This window comes from Pezoporus occidentalis, unplaced genomic scaffold (genome assembly GCF_034315485.1).
Source record: "Pezoporus occidentalis ecotype Australia unplaced genomic scaffold, CSIRO_AGI_Poc_V1 ctg78, whole genome shotgun sequence".
NCBI lineage: Eukaryota > Metazoa > Chordata > Aves > Psittaciformes > Psittacidae > Pezoporus > Pezoporus occidentalis.
The window spans coordinates 1190061-1208014 of NW_026916137.1; positions in this window are offsets into that span (position 1 = coordinate 1190061).

Here is a 17954-nt window from a genome sequence, read left to right on the forward strand (position 1 = left end):
ATTCTGGACTAGACAAGAGTAAAAATTCTTCTAAAAATGCAAAAGGGTAAAAATCCTCATGTTTTTCTTTAGGAATGGGGAGGAAAATTCAAAAACCAAAGTAGTTAACACAAAACCAAACAATAAGATTTTTCAATACTGCTTCTGCCAAGTAACCTGACGGTTAGTTTCAGTCTTTCTTTGATCTCTCTGGCTTCTGTGCAGCAAGTTTACTTACCTAGTGTTTGTAGTTGTGTGAAAGCTCTACTTCTTCTGCAAACTTGTTTTATGAATAAGATGATGTCAAAAGGAAACCAAATACAGCATGAAATATCATAGCAAACTATCCAAGCAAAGTATGAGCGAATTCAGGTCTCAAGGTATTTCATACACATACCTGGCACACTCCCAGAATCATAGAATCATAGAATAATTAGGGTTGGAAAGGACCTTAAGATCATCTAGTTCCAAACCCCCTGCTGTGGGCAGGGACACCTTACGCTAAATCATATCACCCAAGGCCTCGTCCAACCTGGTCTTGAACACTGCCAGGGATGGAGAAGCAGAAGTAAGCATTCTTACAATTGGAGCTCTCATTTTTCTGCAGAAAAAACATTTTGATATACAATTTCTGACCATGATTTTCAACCACTGAAATGAGTCATCCTTCTCATACACAAAGATCTATTCATATTCAAATTGCTAGGACAATTTGAAATGCAAATGAGCTGGGATACATATAACAAGCTTGTATTTACTTTTGGTGTGTTGTGTAAAGGATAGAACTAAGAAGGCAAAAACATTACTGTCTGTCTGGGGAGCCCTAGCTTTATGTTTTCAAATTCTTTCTCTGTTTTTTGAGTGGGGAGGGAGTAAATTCTGCTTTAACACTGTCCTCTGCCCAGGGTATTTTTAAAAAGCTTTTTTGAATAATATTTGCTCTTCAAATTTTCAATATACATTCACAAATGTAAGCACATCAGATTTCTTTTTGTAATAATGTACTTATTTTTAATAAACATTGTATGAAATTCACATGTTCAGCCTGCAGCATAAAGCTCTGTAATTATCTGAGAGATACTTTTCAGATTTCATTGTGTACTCTTTGTTGCTAAAGCTGCAATTTTTTATAGTCACTGCTATGCTGTTTGCTTTGTTGCAGTGAGTTTTTTAATCCTGGATGGAATCAACAGCAACATGGTGATGGTAGAAGATACATCATAAGGAAAAACTGCTTTTCTTCACTCCTAAATGTTTCTTGCATGTTCTCATGATGATATGAGACTGGAAAACTAACGAGAATCAATGAGAAAATGATCGTGTGTCTCAGGGCACCATTGTTTATGGAGCTAACAGAGGGGTCACAGAATTAGAAACTCCATGCAACACTGCTGTTTGTGTGTGATGGTGATAGTAGTATTAATAGTCCCTATATATTAATACTTAGTGTGTTACTAAAAGAACAGCTGGCTGCAAGGAGACTGAAGCTCCTTTTCCAACAGTAAAACAGACTGCTGCTGTCCATTCTTCTATTTTGTGGCTTCAGAAGCCTGTAGCGTTGGTGACAAACTCAATAAGCTATTTCAGATCCCATCAGGCTGCTGTCCTGTTTCCAGTTTCCAGGGGATAGCTTCCAAGTTCACCAGCCCTCTCCATTTTTTGTGCAGAGTGGGAGGGATGAGGACCATTTGAATAAATCATATTTGAAGTTTCTAGGCCAAACCAGTCAGGGGCTATTGCATGACAGTTGAGCAAGAATCACTTCAAATTGTTCCAGATAAGATTTACACCAAATTTTTCAAACTCCATTTTTTATAAGCTGCTTCTTTGTTTTTCCTATAGTGTACCCACAAATAAATTATCCCCTCCTGCAGATGACACACATGACAAACTTTTCAGGACATGAAGTGACTGAGACAAACTATAATATCTCAGATATTCTGCCAGTGAGTGCTATAGAGGAGCATTCACTTTTACTACTTCATTTACACACATTTTTATTACATTCACGTTGCTCACATTTACACACATTTACTACTTCAGCTTTTACCTAATTAACCGACTTTTACTTTTAAATTAAACTGGCTTTGAATAAATAAATTCTGTCTATAATTTTAATTATGCAGAGCTTACTTCTTTCCACTAATCAAAATCTTGACTGAAGCCCAAGTATTCACAATAGGTCATCATGATCTGAATCAGTGAATTGTCACAGGTGGGATGCTAAATTGTCCTTCCTTCATTACATTTAATGAAAATGTGTATGCCAAGGAAATTGCTTTGAATAGAAATTAACAATTAAGAGATCCAAATGTACATAGCGAAGGGGGGAGGGAAAAGAACTCCTACTGAATGCTGTTGGATGTGATTAGCAAGCTTCGCATTTCAAAGAAAAATTCCTCTGTTGCCTTGTTTTCTAGATTGTGACCTTGGAGCAAAAGCAACTCTACTGAGCTAGGAACCTCCAGGGAGGAAATTATAAGACATTCCCAAGAGAAAAACTGGCGTAGGAACAGGGAGAAAGAAATGCATGCAATGGACTGCAGTAAAAATGTAGGAACTGTGAGACAAAGAATTAGAAGAGAGAACTAACTTCTATGGGGAAGGAAGATGGGGGAAATGATATTGAAGAGTCACAGAATGATTGCAGTTTCAGCTGGTTGAATTGGGAGCTTCATTCTTTTTTCTTGTGTACACAATATACATACAGTCAGCCTGCTTGTGTGACTTTGAATCCCTACCCCCAATGACTGTTGAACTTGCTACCTGGTTTCAATCCAATTTAATAGAAATGAAAGAGATGTAGAAGTTAATTAAGATCCTAATTTCTATTGCAAATAGGTGGCTAGGAAGAAGAAAATTTGAGTGCAATATATGTGAGAACTGGAAGAGGAGCCTGCTTTTTGTAAGAGACTAGGGAATCCATGTGGAATCTGTCCTGGATTGATTCCCCAAACACAGGGAATGCTTCAATCAGAAATTGCAGTTGAGCACACTACACAAATCCATAAAAATCTGGGCTTTGTTTATTCTGGTATTAATTTCTTTGTTATCATCAATGACAGCTCCAGTAGCCTAACTGGATTTTGAAATGATGTTAATAGCAGGTCTATATCTTTCAGTGTCGCAGGCTTTGCAGTTGCTGTGTAGCTCGAGAATTCTCCCTCAAACACAGAAATTACTTTCTTACCTTTTTTGCAAAAAGAAGTTCCACATATCTGTATTTAGGACTGCCAAAGAAAATGTCTTCTGAAAAAATACAAAATATGTAGACAGTAAAATAACACCATAAGTAACGTACCTTTAAATGCTTAACTATAAAGGAACATACAGGTTAACACAAACTCAAAGTCAGGTCTTTCTATTCATACCTGTAGGCATACTGTACCTGTTAATTCCAACTAAGTTATATTATACATATTTGCAATAAAACCTGTAAATTTCAGCCTACTGCTACCTGATCGTAAGATGACACAAACCTTGCACTATGTTGTTTTTCATTTTACATTGTTAGAAGGTTTTTAAGCACCCTGGATGAGATTCTGAGCTAGCGAAAACCACTGATTCTCTGCTGATTTTCATTAGCAAAGACAATTAACATTAGCGGAGAAGCTACCTCCTTTTGCTGATTCTCTGTGTGCAGATGAGGGACTTCATTATCCCTCATCACAGCTCCTATGGTGGCTATAGCCTTTTAAATAATATTCAGTTAATACAAAACAAGAAGAAAACCACATACCCACCAGATGCATTTCTTTCCCTCTGCTCTCTATCCAATTTTCTTTTCAAAAAAAAGAAATATACTATCAAACCCTGAACAAAGTTAGAGCTTTCTGCAAAGAAAACACTTCCAGAAGTATACTGTACAACTGATAGATAATTCATATAAACTCTGAAGGCCACAAAAGTATATTGGTCCTTTAGCTCCAAAAAACACAGTTCATCATTCTCTCATTCTTTAATTTACAATGGCATTAATCCATTTTTTCCCCCTCTATAGGTTTCAAAATATGTTTGCAATTGCTACTCAAGTTCCTTTCCAATTTCCAATATATTGTGTTTAGGGTTTTAAAGTCATGAGGGAGTTAGACACATGACTCTGTTAGCCTGCTTTGAAACTTCAGCTTGTAGCATTAAGAGATTATTTATTATGCAGTGCGTACATTCATCCCATATAGGCTCGTAAAAACCATGTTAAACACAAAATCCCATACACGAGGTCTCCCTAGATTATATAATCTACACATTTCATATCACAAATGGATTGATCACTCTGATCCTAAAGGCTGAAATGTTCTGCTTCACCACATTATAATGGCACAAGATTTTACCATGCTGGGGACATAACCAAAATAATCCTGGGATTATAGTCTGTTCAAAACCCTCTACAGCACATTTGAGAAAACCGTATTTAAATCGGCAATATAAATTCAGCGGTGTATTTCTATCAGAACCAAAGTGCAGAAGGAAGCTTATAAAAGAAAAACAAGAAACTATGATGACAAATGATGGAGGGTTGTGTAGTGATGGGGAATATGTTGGCAGACTATTAATGGTTCATCTTCAGCCATTCCTATTTTGAGGAGTAGAACTTTTGTAACGGTTTTCTGATCATTAGCTGGACTGTAGCAAAATGCATTTCAGCCATAACTCTCTTCTAAAGAAGCTTTTTGTTTGGGAATAATGCAAATTATCCTCATTACAATCAGATGGGATGGTTGTTAATATCTTTGCATAATTAGAAGCTATTTTCCTTAAATACAGTTTATGCATGAACTTTCCAAGGAGATCTATCTACTGGGGTAAGACTGAGAAATTTTCATCTGGAAGCACACTCTGAAGGTTACACAAGTCAACATTTAAAATTAGTTTTAAAGTTGAACCAACTCACACCCTACATATGGTAAGAATTCTGGTCTCACTCCAGGTATGTGCTAAGGGTGCTTTGTGAAATTCAAGTGCATGAATGGTTCCAAGGACAAAAATGCCTAAATGAATTTCAAGGCCCTGAACCTAGCAGGAATTATGCCCCTTCACTGCAATATCAAAGTGCTTCCTATGCAAATGAGATTGCATAATAACGTGTCAGATGGAGGAATTTTCTTACTTTGCAGTTAAGCCCCCTTTGCCTTCAGAATAAATCACTTTAAGAAATATCTATGAAGAATAAGAACTTATTGATGAGAGAGTATCTTAACAGCTTTGATCTGACCTTAGCTAAAATAATCCTGTGCCATGTGTCATGTTCACTCTAGGCCCAGCAAAGCCAGTGACCCTAAAGCAGTCTCAAGGACCTGTCAACAACCTACTGTCCCTATTCTGCATCCAAGCAAGATCTAGGGCCAAAATTTGCACATCAATTCCCTGCCTCTTTTGGCTATGAGCAGTCACTATGATTTTTGAGCAGAAAAGCACAGTTCTTCCTGGAGCCCCAGAAATGCCAGGACCTAAAGAGAAGGTCCACATTCAAGCAGGTATACCAACTTCAGTGATGCTTCTAGTTAGATAAAGCAAAATGGTGTTTGCTGGTCTATAACAGATAAGATGGGAGGGGAACAAAGCTTTTGGATTGAAAAGGGGCATGTGGGTTTAGTATAAAATGAGAAATCCCTTAGCACAGGCTAGGTGGAAAGAAAAATTTTTAAGAGGAATGTGAAGTTCTTTACTGTGAGGATGATGAGGCACTGGAACAGGCTGGCCAAAGAAGTGATAAATGCTCCATCCCTGGTGGTGTTCAAGGCCAGGTTGGACAGAGCCTTGGGTGACATGGTCTAGTGTGAGGCATCCCTGCCCATGGCAGAGGGGTTGAAACTAGGTGATCTTAAGGTCCTTTCAAGCCCAAACCATTCAATGAGTCTATGATTCTATGATCTGAGTAGAAAGTCAAGCTGTGACAACAGACAATGGTGGGGAGAAATTCCATTTGCCCCTACTACTGTTCTTAAGTTCTGAAAGCAACATTTCTCAGCCACACTGTCAAGTCCCATCACAGCCAGGACTAGCAAGATGACTGTGGTTTTCATTGGTTTTGCATTTGTTTTGTGGTTGTAGGGGTGTTTTTTTTTCTTTCTCAGACAAATGGCTTCAACTTTCCCTCAGACTGTGATTATTGTTATTTTTTAGATCCATGCACAGCTTGTGCTTAAGTACTTTTAAGGACAAAAGAATGTCTGCCATAAGGCAGGAAGATAAAACAAAATGGTGTTCACTGGTCTATAAAATAACAGAAAAAGCTTGAAATAGGGCTTGAAATCTCATGTGAGAGCAGCGACCTAAACTGTGAACCCTGCAATAAAGTATGCTCTTGATAAGGGTGGCAGACGCAATGTATGCCTGTAAAGGAGGGCTGGCCTGCCTGCTGCCCACAGAGTGCCTTGGGTGAGTGAACAAGCTGCTGCAGCAAGTACCAAATGTTGTTTGAAATGTGACAACTAATCATTTCTAGGAAACAAAATGTCCTAACCTGAGCCCCAGAGGAAGAGGCTTCCCTTTGTAGTGGACCAAGAACAGGCAGAGAAGCTTAGCTGAGGCACAGTAATTCTTTGCACTCTGTGATGAGCCCTGCCAAGAGAAAAATATTGCTCTTCCTTTTCCTTTGTAAATTATTTTTACTTTCTCAAGAGTTGAAAAAGGTAAGAAAAATAAGGAAATGGCAGCAGCTGAGAAGGTCATACTACTTCAGGAATGCAGAAGGAGAAAATTACCTGAAAGGAGACTCTTACGAGATCCTGATGTAGTACCTACCTTAGGAATGGATTGGCTGCAGACCCGAGGGCAGCTTTTAAGACACTTTTCCCAGTCACTTTCTTGCGCTCACTGATGCCCCTAGATTTGGCAGCATAGTGCCAAGTACAATATGTGCTGCTTTCATTTTTGAGAACAAATTTTGCCACTGCCTGTCCATAACTTGAGGGAAGTGGACTTTGTCACTTGCAATTTCCTCACAAGGGTCTTAGCAGGAGGACTGTGATGAGGGGATTTCTGCCACGGGGAGGAAGCCATGTCCCATCCCTTCCTCTGCAATGATGCTGGTGGGGATGAAACATTTCATGGGAGCAAGAGCATCTGTGATATTTCAGGACCACTGAAAGTGCTAGGAGCTCCTGCCTTTTCTTTAAGCATTTGAAGGCACAAAGATGGCATCCAGATGTGGGAGAGGAGAGACTCCCTCTCACAGAGTTCGCAAAGTGCAATTTTCCCAGTGGTCCTAGAAGGAAATTTGAGCTTCCTGAGCTGGAGCATTAATTGCCAGAGCTGGGGCTGGGCAGGATAAAGAAGTGGCACTATATATTAAAGCCTGTGTTTTAATATCTCTCTGGACATAGTGTGACTTGACATCACATTGTCATCGAACAGAACATCCTGAGATGGCAATGGAAATAGTTTGCACAAGCATACGGAGATGCTGAAACCCCTAAGTACAACCCAAGCTCCCACCACAAGCCTTGCTCACAGCTGAAGTGAGATTAAGATGCCTTGTGAAGATGTCTTACAGGGTCATGAGGTATCACTAAAAGAAATCAAGAGACCTTGAAAAACATTCCTACTGCTACCAAAAGCATTGGATGGAGCTCTGACTCTAAGAGTCAGCCATGTCCTTTTGAGACACAAATTATTTGGAGTTGCTGGCAGCTACGAAGGTCCCTGTGGTGTAGCAAGAGCTGGAACTGGGGTCAGACAACATAGGAATGAATGGTTAGGCTTCATGTCGCTGTTTCAAGATCTGCCACTGTATGTTCAGTCTGACTGATTCTGGTGGGACGTGAGGCAGACTTGCTCCCTTGCCTCCTTATCCCACTGTTACTACCACAAAGTCCATTTTAAAGAAGGAAAACCAAATATTTTGTCCCAAACTTGGGGTATGAGGAAAGGGACAGGGGGATTACGCTTTTTGTAGTTTACCTCACCGCTGTACACATGTAATTGGTCTGCCCTGTGAGGTACAGCATGTGGCTGCAGCTTTGATGTGTCTGCAAAAATGGACAATTATGTAATAGGTATTGAAGGGAAAAGCTGTTCAGGTCATGTTGTTTAAACTAGATCAATACTGAATCAGTCTATCATTTTACTTAATGGCATGTAATTAAGTGCCAATCAGTCAACTGTACATTCAGGATCAATAAACAATGATACAAGGTATAAAAAACAAGACCAGACACTTAAAAAATATTACTGTACACTGAAAGATTTAGCAACATCCTTTTACAACTATTCCAAATGTTTGAATCCCACATTCACAAGTAGGATCCCACATCACACAAGGGCTGTGCAAGTTCCCCTTCTCTGTAGGAGCTGTGAGTGCTTGGGGTTTAGGTGTACCCGCATCCCTCCTTAAAACCCACCAGTGTCTGTGCCATGAGAAAGCCCCTCATGAGGCCACACATCAATGCATACCATACCAGGCTGCTTAGGGGATTCTGTGAGGATGCAGCTCTTTCTGCCATGGGCTGAGGTCACAGTGATACCAGGCCAATTGTTTGCAGAGTCAGCTCAAGTTGTTTTCCTTTCAACTACACATTGCATTTGTTGTTTAAGTATGGTGAATATGTAAAGTGATTTAATGTGTTTCATTTGCTGACTTGTTTCTCTCAACTAGTCAACAGGCATTTGCACTTAGTTGTTTTGCAGGGTCAGTTGGAAAGTATAATAGGGAAAAACTCACTTGGCTGATGCTTGCTTCTTGTCTCTCCCTGTCTCTGACTGAGAGTGCAGTGTGCATGTGAGAGGAAGAATTCATGTGGGAGAGAAAGAGAATGCTTCTTTTACAGCAGAGAAGGGGTTCTCTAAATCTTGGTAGTGTTTTCAGTGCCTGGAAGAAAAAATACTTCTTTCTGTTACTGTTCTTCTTTCATACGAATGTAAATAGTTCATTCCTCAAAAGCTCAGTACCTGATTCTTAAATGTTATTTTAATAAAAAGATATTTTCTTCCAAGTGAGTTGTTTAAACTTTAGTGGGAAATTGGATGGATGGAATACAGAAAATAGTAGGGTAATGTTTTTTAAATAGTCTCATCAAACCAGTTATTGCTCTGAGGTGTTATTTATAAATGAAAATGGTCTGACTGTTTGATGATAATGTTTGCTCTCATCTTACTCTAACTGCTAAAGGTTTCTCTGACTTGAAATCACACTTGTATTTACCTGTACTCTTCTTATAACTGTTTGTGGCCCCTGGCTCAGGAAAGCAAATAAACACACACTTACAGGAAAGCATGCACTTAAAATGCCCAAATCAGGGAAGCTTTACGAACAGGAGCAAAATGGAAGGGGCTCTATTGACAGTGGAGATAAAGCACTTCAGGGTATATGCAGGCTTCAGATGAAATATCCTGTTCCCCGTATTTCCACGATCACACTCCCCATTGAAGCCTCACAGTGAAGTCTGGTTTAGCACACACAGGTAGTCCTGGACAAAGAGGGAAGAAGCACTGTTAGGAGTACCGTGTTTCCTGGGACACTGAGTCAAAACTGCCTTTTAGCTACCCAAGGGGGTAGCATGGAGCTACCCAAGGGGGTACCCAGTGCATGGAGTGTTCTGCTGTTTAGGATGCTGTTCTGGGCCTAGGGGCTGGGGATGTGTTGAATAGCACTTGCAATAGGCATCTCTGAAAGCCAAGATGAAATCACTTTGTTAAATTAAAGCTATTTTCCTCCACTGTTAAAGACAATGTATGCGATCACTGTCACCAAGTGATTATGTTTAAAGTCAAAGGATGCAGAGGGAATGCCAATTCTTTTAGTCTATATTCAGCTACAGCTGTGAGGGATTAAGGGTTGTTTAAAAATCTCTTAAATGCCTGCCAAAAGTTACCAGTCATTAGAACCAATAGGTGCTTATCATTCCAGGCATTGTTTGAGATATTGGAAATTACACAGCCGCAGATGACCACATTCCTCACACAAAAGGAGTGTGTGGGAAGTTAGGAAGAAAGGATTTGGGCTCCTTCCATCCACTTTCAGTATATTCATTGCTGGAAGCTTTTTCATTTTTATCTTCAAGCATCTCCACCCCAAATTTCAATCCAAATTACTCAGTTGTTGGACCCAGCAATCCTCCCAAGCCCTATAGTTTAACCTGCAAAAATCTACTCAGAAAGCAAAGAGCAGTCATTAGTGTCCCTTTCCCTTCACTCCTATGTATATGAGTATGTGTGTGCTGCAGCACTGTCATGTTTTCTTCATAACTCATATTCCAAAATGTGCAGTTTTCAAGCAGACCATCAGTTTTCTTTGCAAAACTATGTTCCAGAGGTAGAAATTAAGTTTCTTCTTTTCAGCAAGATGAAGTGAAAATTGATAGTTTTGCAAAGTAGATTACAGAAGTAAAGATACACATCACCTGAGTAGCTGGCTCTGCTGAGTAGAAATTACAGGGTCCACGCGAAGTCAAACACCAGACTTCAGGATTCAAAAGAGTTTCCATTTCACCTCTCTTTTCACTTGGTTAGTGCTTTCCACGACAAGCTGGATTTTCAGGTGAAGATGCTTTTCCACTTCATTGTTAGCTGACAGATGTGTTTTTGTGAGAACGCTTGAGGGAAATCTGTTCAATCTCCAGGAGCAGAGCCATATTTACTCATCTCACCGGGTTTTGTGTTGCTTCCTGCAGCAGGCTGAAAAGAGCTCCCCTTAGCATGGAGAGAAAATAGCAGTTTCTTTTCCTCCCTACACACAGATAATTAAAAAGCTTCTAAATCTGCAGCTCGGGTATCTGTTGTGAGGTTGCATAAGGCACGCATCCATGTTCAGCCTGCAGAGAATGGGTTAGATAAGGAAGTCTGAAAGACTTAAATGTCACTCACAGTCAATCAGCATCAACCAGGAATTTTGGCAGACCTAATCGACCTTTTGTGACACCACAATGAATTTACTCTCTGCCCAAAATAGCTGCCTCTGGGACAATTTGCATGAGAGATATGGACGCATTCACATCAGTCTGAGGAACTTCATGCAGAGAAGCTTAAAAGCTCAAGTGGTGAAACTTTTAATAACTCATCTCAGATCCCTGCCCCCAATTTTCCCATTAATATTCCCCCATTCTCTCCTCTTTAAATAGGAACATTAGTGCAGATAAATAAAACATTAGGCTGATAAAATTACTTATATTGTGGTAGCAGCTGGAGGCCCTGATAAATACCTCGTGATTCTAGGTCCTGTACAAATGGACAGCACTGAAATAGTGTCGGCTGCAGAGACAGAAAGCTGCAGTTTCTGACAAGATGCAAGCAGACAATGGGAATGAGGTGGAGAAAGATATAACAAAACAGGCAGTTGTGTTTGCTTCAATTAGTAAACATCAAACACTTCAGGAGTTGTCATTTTATGTTCTTTATTTGTGTAGGCAGACATAAGCTATTATTTATTGCACTATATGTTGTAATTGAAGGTGCTCTGAGCATGTTTGGTGTTATGAAAAAATGATTTTTCAGAAGTACAGTGTGAGCACCAGAAGCTTGTTCTACTTTGGACTCCTGTTTGTTATTTGTCAACAGCAGAAAGCTTATAAGCTTGGCTGTTCTCAAAGGCTATTAACATACCCTTCAGACTGTGTTTTTAATTACTCAAGCAGAATTTGCATGAGCAAGCTGGAGAATAGAGTGAAAAAAAATGTTCACAGTAGCATGGGTCACAGCACTGCAGCAAGAGGCGCAGTTACAAGTGTTCCAAGATGCTGGTATCAGGCAGCCAGTGCTGGTCACAAAATCTAGCAAATTGTATGTGTGCCCCCCAAGCTGTGTTTGAAAACACAGAGGGAAAGGAAAACCTTTGGGTTTTACTCCATTTGCTGATCCTGGTTGGAGCGTTCCAGTCTTTGCAAACTCTCTTAAATGCACAAGTTGCATGAGGAGCCTTCCAATATATAGCAACTGAGAAAAATGTATATAGGCTGGTGACTGGAGTAGAGGAGAAAGTATCTGCCCTTTTGTGTGAGACAGACACCACAGACAAACTAAATGGAATAATGTATTACCGCTACTGCCATTTGACAATTGCTATTCCTATTTGTCCAATTTTAACTTGAAAATAAACTTGCATCAATCTTTGTCCTGCTTTCTTAAATAAATCTCTCTGATCACTCCATCAGTCCATTCATTTCCAGAAATTCCAGAGCCATTTTCTCTAAATGCATCCAACTTTGAAAGAAAAGAGAGGGCTCAATTTGTTTTGTTCCTGCAAAACTCACAAAAATACATGTCCAGAAAGATCTTTTCAGTGTCCCTTATGAGAAAATATGCCACGTGAGTCCCACTCACAGAAGCACGCCCTTATTCATGCCCTCCAGGGCAGTAAAAGCTTCAGCTGGAGCTTTCATCTTGTTAAATTCCTGGAAATCCAGTCACAAGACACAAATCAATGGAAACCCGGGCTTTGTCAGCCTACTGCTCATGGGGGGAACTTGATTTTTAATATGAGGATCAAAAAAAGCTATTAAAAGCCTAACGCTATACTCTGAAATTGTTTCTTTTCTGTGCTGTGTGAAAATTTGCATGTGGTTATGCTAATCTGGGCTTCCCAGTATGGGAGCTGAATATCCTCCTTAATGGTAACCATACTTAAGAATGAGACTCTGAATGGGATCTCTCAGTGCTGAACCCTTTTGGAAGAAAATGCAGACATTTATTTGGGAACTTTATAAGGAATTAGAAGCCCATCTACAGGCACTTTTTTGTGCAGATCTTTGTCCATCATGTATCTGTTATAACCCTACTCTGGAGCTCTGCGTCTGTGCTGTCAAGGTATTGAATGTAGGCACTATGCATGGCTTTTCATGCGTGGTCCCCTTGATATAGTTTCTCCAGAAGGAATCTGAGGGCCCAACTGGAAGAAAAATACAGGTGTTCTAGAGCAATGTGTCTGCCCCAGGGCACTCTGCTGCGCTTCTGCTCCTTGGAGCTCAAAGAGCATCATCTACAGGAACCCTGCCTGCTCATGCAGTGACTCCTCAGCCTGGGAAATAGGGCACCCTACAAACTTCCTCAACCCGTTTGGCTGGATTTCGCTTTTGCTCATAGTCACTTCTGGGCTGATCTCTATGCTTCAGCATGCTCCAAGCAGAGTGGCAGCTGAGCTACTGAGCTGCCACAAAAGGCCTCTTAGGGAAACCTGCCCCTCTTTCCCTGCAATTCTTTCTGACCAGAGCAATACTCCATAGTTCAACTGATACTGTGAAGCCTGTCACTTTCATGTATTGCCTCCTCTTTAAGTTGCAATAAGAGAAAATGGTGCTATTATTATAAGCCTAGCCATTAAAAGAACAGTAAAAGGGTCACTTTGGAAAACTATAAAGAAAGATATAGATTTTTTTTTTTTTTCCTTTTCAAGTGAGTTAAACTGTGATTCTGAAATACCAATAAAAAGCTGAGGCAGACAAAACATTAGAACAGGTCCATTTGCTTGGTTCGTTGCTGATGTTGAAAATAATTCTTCAGGGCATAAAGCCTTTTGTAGGCAGGATCCCTTTTCTGTCTGCAAAGCTAACTCTTCCTCTACCTCAGCACATGCTACAGCAGCATATTTTATTGGTGGGGTGGCAGAACGGCTGGGAGCAGCCTGCTGATTTCTGAAGATTCTGTTGAAGCCTTGTGACATTGCTTATAACAAGCATCACAAGTGAAGTGTTTTGGGCCTTACCTGGTTTGCAAGTTCAAAGTAGTGCAGTGACTTGGGGTAAGAAGTTGCAGCATCCCTAGCTCTAACACCATGTTTGTGAAAGATCACCTCACAAAGTAAGAAGCAACCTGAATGCTCTAAGTGAATTTTTCAGGCATGCAACAATGGTGTAGAGCAGCGTAAGGATCCATGCCACAGCAGCAGGTACTGGGAAGTGTCTTTTTAGAGGCATTGCACCAGAAGTGCCAAGGACTGCTACCCCAAAGAAAGAAAGTTCTGATTTTAAACCAGTACTGAGAAGCTTGCTCAGCCTTGAAAGTCATCTGTGTCAGAAGAGAGCATTAAGCTTGGAAAGTGGACAGAAAACATTGAAATATCTGCTACTTGCAATTCTCTTATAAATAATGGGGAACAGGGAGACTGAAGTCCTGCCCTGGCAATAAATCTGGAACTGTGGATGAGTGAAAAAAAAAAAGGAAACTAATAAGGAAAAAGCAATTTTTGCAAGCAAAGCAAAATGAAAAAACCAAAGCCAACTGCTTAGTGGCAGAGGAAAAGAGGAAAAATAAAATCAACTCCCAGGTTCTGACTTGGTGGTTCTCCAAGTTCCTAATATGCCAAGACTTGGTCTTTCTTGAGCACCAGTTTGGAAAGCACTTCCTTCATTAAATATGGCATGAAAGGGGACTGCAGCATGTGGAAATGCCACTGCCTTTTCTATCTTGCTCAAGGTATCCAGGCTAAATGGTAGTCATGCTCCTTAGAAGAAGCTTGTCTAACATATCTGTCTTTCAGTAATGTACTATTAATCTAACATAAAGCCAAATTCAACTAGTTTCTTCTTTCCGTAGGGTTCTCTGGAACCTAACAACAGGAAAATAATGCATAGAAAGTCAATGTATATCAGAAATCAGGAGAAAGGGGTCCTGCAACCAGTAATATTAGGGTGGATAGAAAACCTAAATGTTACTTGATGTAATGTGTCTTGGAAGATTCGTAGAATCATAGAATGGTTTGGTTTGAAAGGGACCTTAAAGAACGTCTAGTTCCAACCCCCCTGCCATGTACAGGGACACCTTCCACTAGACCAGGCTTCTCCAAGCCTTGTCCAACCTTGCCTTGAAGGAGGGGGTTATTTAATACGGTGCCTGTGATACTAAGCAATGAGTCTCTCAATGAACCAGTGCTAAGGTCCAAATACCCTGGTGGTGATACCCCCCTCTTAGTTCTCTCCCTTTTCATTTAGGAAAACAGGAGCATATCAGCTCACAAGAGCAGTTTCAGAGATATTTTCCCTAAAACAGAGCTTCCACCTTAAAAGGACTTAGTGCTTTAGCTGGAAGACGGCTTTCACCAGAGAACACTTTGTATTGAAAAAGATAATGAATTTCTAATATACATTACTAGTGGAGGGAAGCTGTAACTCAGCTGACACACAATGAATTACAGGATGTTGTTCCAGATTGTTCCAGCACAAAATTAGCTCTGTGTTTCACAGTAACTATTTTGTTACTAAATTGCTTTCCTACAGGTGAAACAACTTTGTCACTTGGTTTCATTAGATGTACTCTTCCCCATCACTGTCTCCATGGCAAAGACTGAGCTGCTCCACAGTTACTCTGCTCAGCAGGACATGCTGTGAAGTCCTTCCTCTATCATGATCTCAGTGAAACTGCCAACTGAAAATAGCTGAAGCTGAAGCAACAGCTCACTAAAGCTGAGTTACCGCACTTTCTCTTTCCCTGCTCATCATTCATGTGAGTGACTATTTCTAGAAGTCAGTGAGGAAAAATAAATGATGCGAAGGCTGAGAGAATGAATTGGAGGAGTAAAGAGAACAAGATTTAAATTTTGGAAGGAAGATAGTTGTTATTCAAAGGAACTGACTAGTTGAAAACTCCTTTCTGCCAGATTTCACACTCATCTGCTGCTTTAAAGAAAGATGTAAAGTGCATTTAAGCTATTTTACGAGCACTAAGCTGGCAGCACTGGAGGCCAAGGCTTTCAATTTAACTCTTTAGCTCAGAACAGGCTGTGGCTCTGCAGCCTGCCCCTTGTTCTTCCAAATTGTCTTTCCAGGTCCATCTCCTCCATACCACCCATAACATTTAGTGATGGCTTGAAAATGTAAGGTTTGGCTGCTGTGGAATTTGTGTCTAGTTGGCAGCTTCTCTTTTCCCTGGCCTTTTCTTTTGCAACAGTGGCTGTTATGACCATTTGTGATGTTAGTAAACACAACGATTCAAAAGAATGAGGTATGGGCTTTTCTTGACAGTTTTTCAATGGAAAATCATATTTCCAGTTCTCTTCACATAATCTTGTGTCATGTGTCTTCGTAATAGGCAGAGGAGGGAAAGTATTGGTGTTCTGGAGACTTTAAATGAAAACAGACTTCTTCAACTCCAAAACATCCATGTTGACTTGAGGTAGATGTAGTTCAGGAGCCCATGCTCTATATTACTCCTCTAGGCTGGCTCAGATGAACCATTTCCCATTTTCTGCTATAATGACACAACTGATACAAGGCTTCACCAGCTCCTACCAAGTGAGAGATCATCATACATTTTATAAGATGTCATTGCAGTAGGAAAAGTCAGTCTTAAGTAAGAATGGGGGGGCAGGAGGCACCTGAACTACAGCTGCAGTAGCATTTCATACAAAAAATGTTTGAATTTTCAAAAGATATATTTTAGGTCTTGATATATTGGAGTGCAAAGCACTAAATCTCTACATGTTTTTGACAAAGAAGAATTGTTTGTATTCTTGTCAAATTTTCCTGTGCTGTTTTCCACTCAGGCCTAGCAAAAGGCAGGCCATGAGCACTTTTCATGCAATCTAGTAAAATCACAAAAACTCTCAAGAAAGAGCTAGCAGGTCAAAGCAGGACAACAGATTTTTCCTGTTCTTGAAAATGTTGCCATTGAAATGTGTACAAAATAATTGCCATGCTCAAGAAAAGGACACTTTTTTAAAAAAAAGATTAACTGTCATGGAACATCTAGGAATGTCTATTTGGGCAATTTGCAGAGAGCTTTTTGAGCAGAGAATGGTAATTCAAACCACTTCGCTTTTGGCTTCTCCTTATCCTTCACGGATCAATCCTCGCCCACATGCATACGCCCATACACGCACTCATAAACTCTCTTCAGATATGGACATGCTTTAATCTGGGGCCTGATTCACTTCCCAACATGAAACTGATTAAAGAAAAGCAGGGATGTGGAGACCATGAGTCGAACGAGTAAGCCAGGCTTTGTTCATTTCTTTGGCTTCACTCTGTGACAAGTCTTTGCTTCTAAGGAGCAGTGACCAAGCCAGAAGCAGGGTTTCATTTTATGTTCTTCCATGATCATGAAGCACAAGCTTGATCTGCCATAAACCTGAGGAAAGAATTGGGTCTTCTTCTAAAGATCAGGAAAACGGGCAGAGCGCCCAGTTATGCCTCCACTGTCCTGTTTTACAGGCACAGTGCCAGTATTCACATGGCTAGGGGCAAGAGGGGCCTTGGGACTCATTTTCAGAAGCAGATGGTTGCCCACATGTTTGATGACTATGCCATCTTTCCTACTTGCCCCAAGTGTGAAACCAGTGGATGAAAAGAATCGCAGGATCAGGATCTATGATACAAGGTCAGATCCCAAAAGCCCATACCCTTAAGCAGTTTGGAAAATTGATAGAAAAAGACATGGGATGCCTGCCTCTGGAGTAAAGACCAGTACATGGGATATCCCCTGTCTTAAGCATGCCAGAATCATTGGATTAGTATGCTCTCTTTTCCTTCTTTACTTGCTTCTGGTGCAGTGAGCCTCTGGATTGCACATTTACTTGGCATCAGTGGAAGAAGTGATGAATTTGTCACTTCCCCATTCATCTCAATCCAGAACAGCCAGAAGACTTGTGGTTAGACATAGTTAGAAAGATTCAATTCCAATTTCTGTTCAAGTTCCTTGCTCTAAGGAATCCAGTGAGGTTGAAAAGGTTATTAAAATATTATCTGCAGTGGAACAGATGCAAAGAGGGTGCAAATTTTAGGATGCATCCGTCTCCAGTATTACCTGTGACCAAAGCTTAAGTGTGAGCAATACGGGCTTAGGTTGACATGGTCAGCGAACCACTTCTTCTGTTTTGATTTGACTCTTTCTCTGCATCAGCTGTTTTGGATCCAAGGGTCAGAAATGTAAAGGTTAATCTTTTCAAGATTCTGAGTCCAGATTTGTGTCCCTAAATCCTTCCACACAAAGTACGGGGATTAACATTCCTCTTTTTTTACCCGGTACACAAGAAAACCTTTTTCCAACGTTCATTTAGTGCACCATGAATAAAATGGAACATTACAAATCATGACTCTCCAAATTCAGATGAG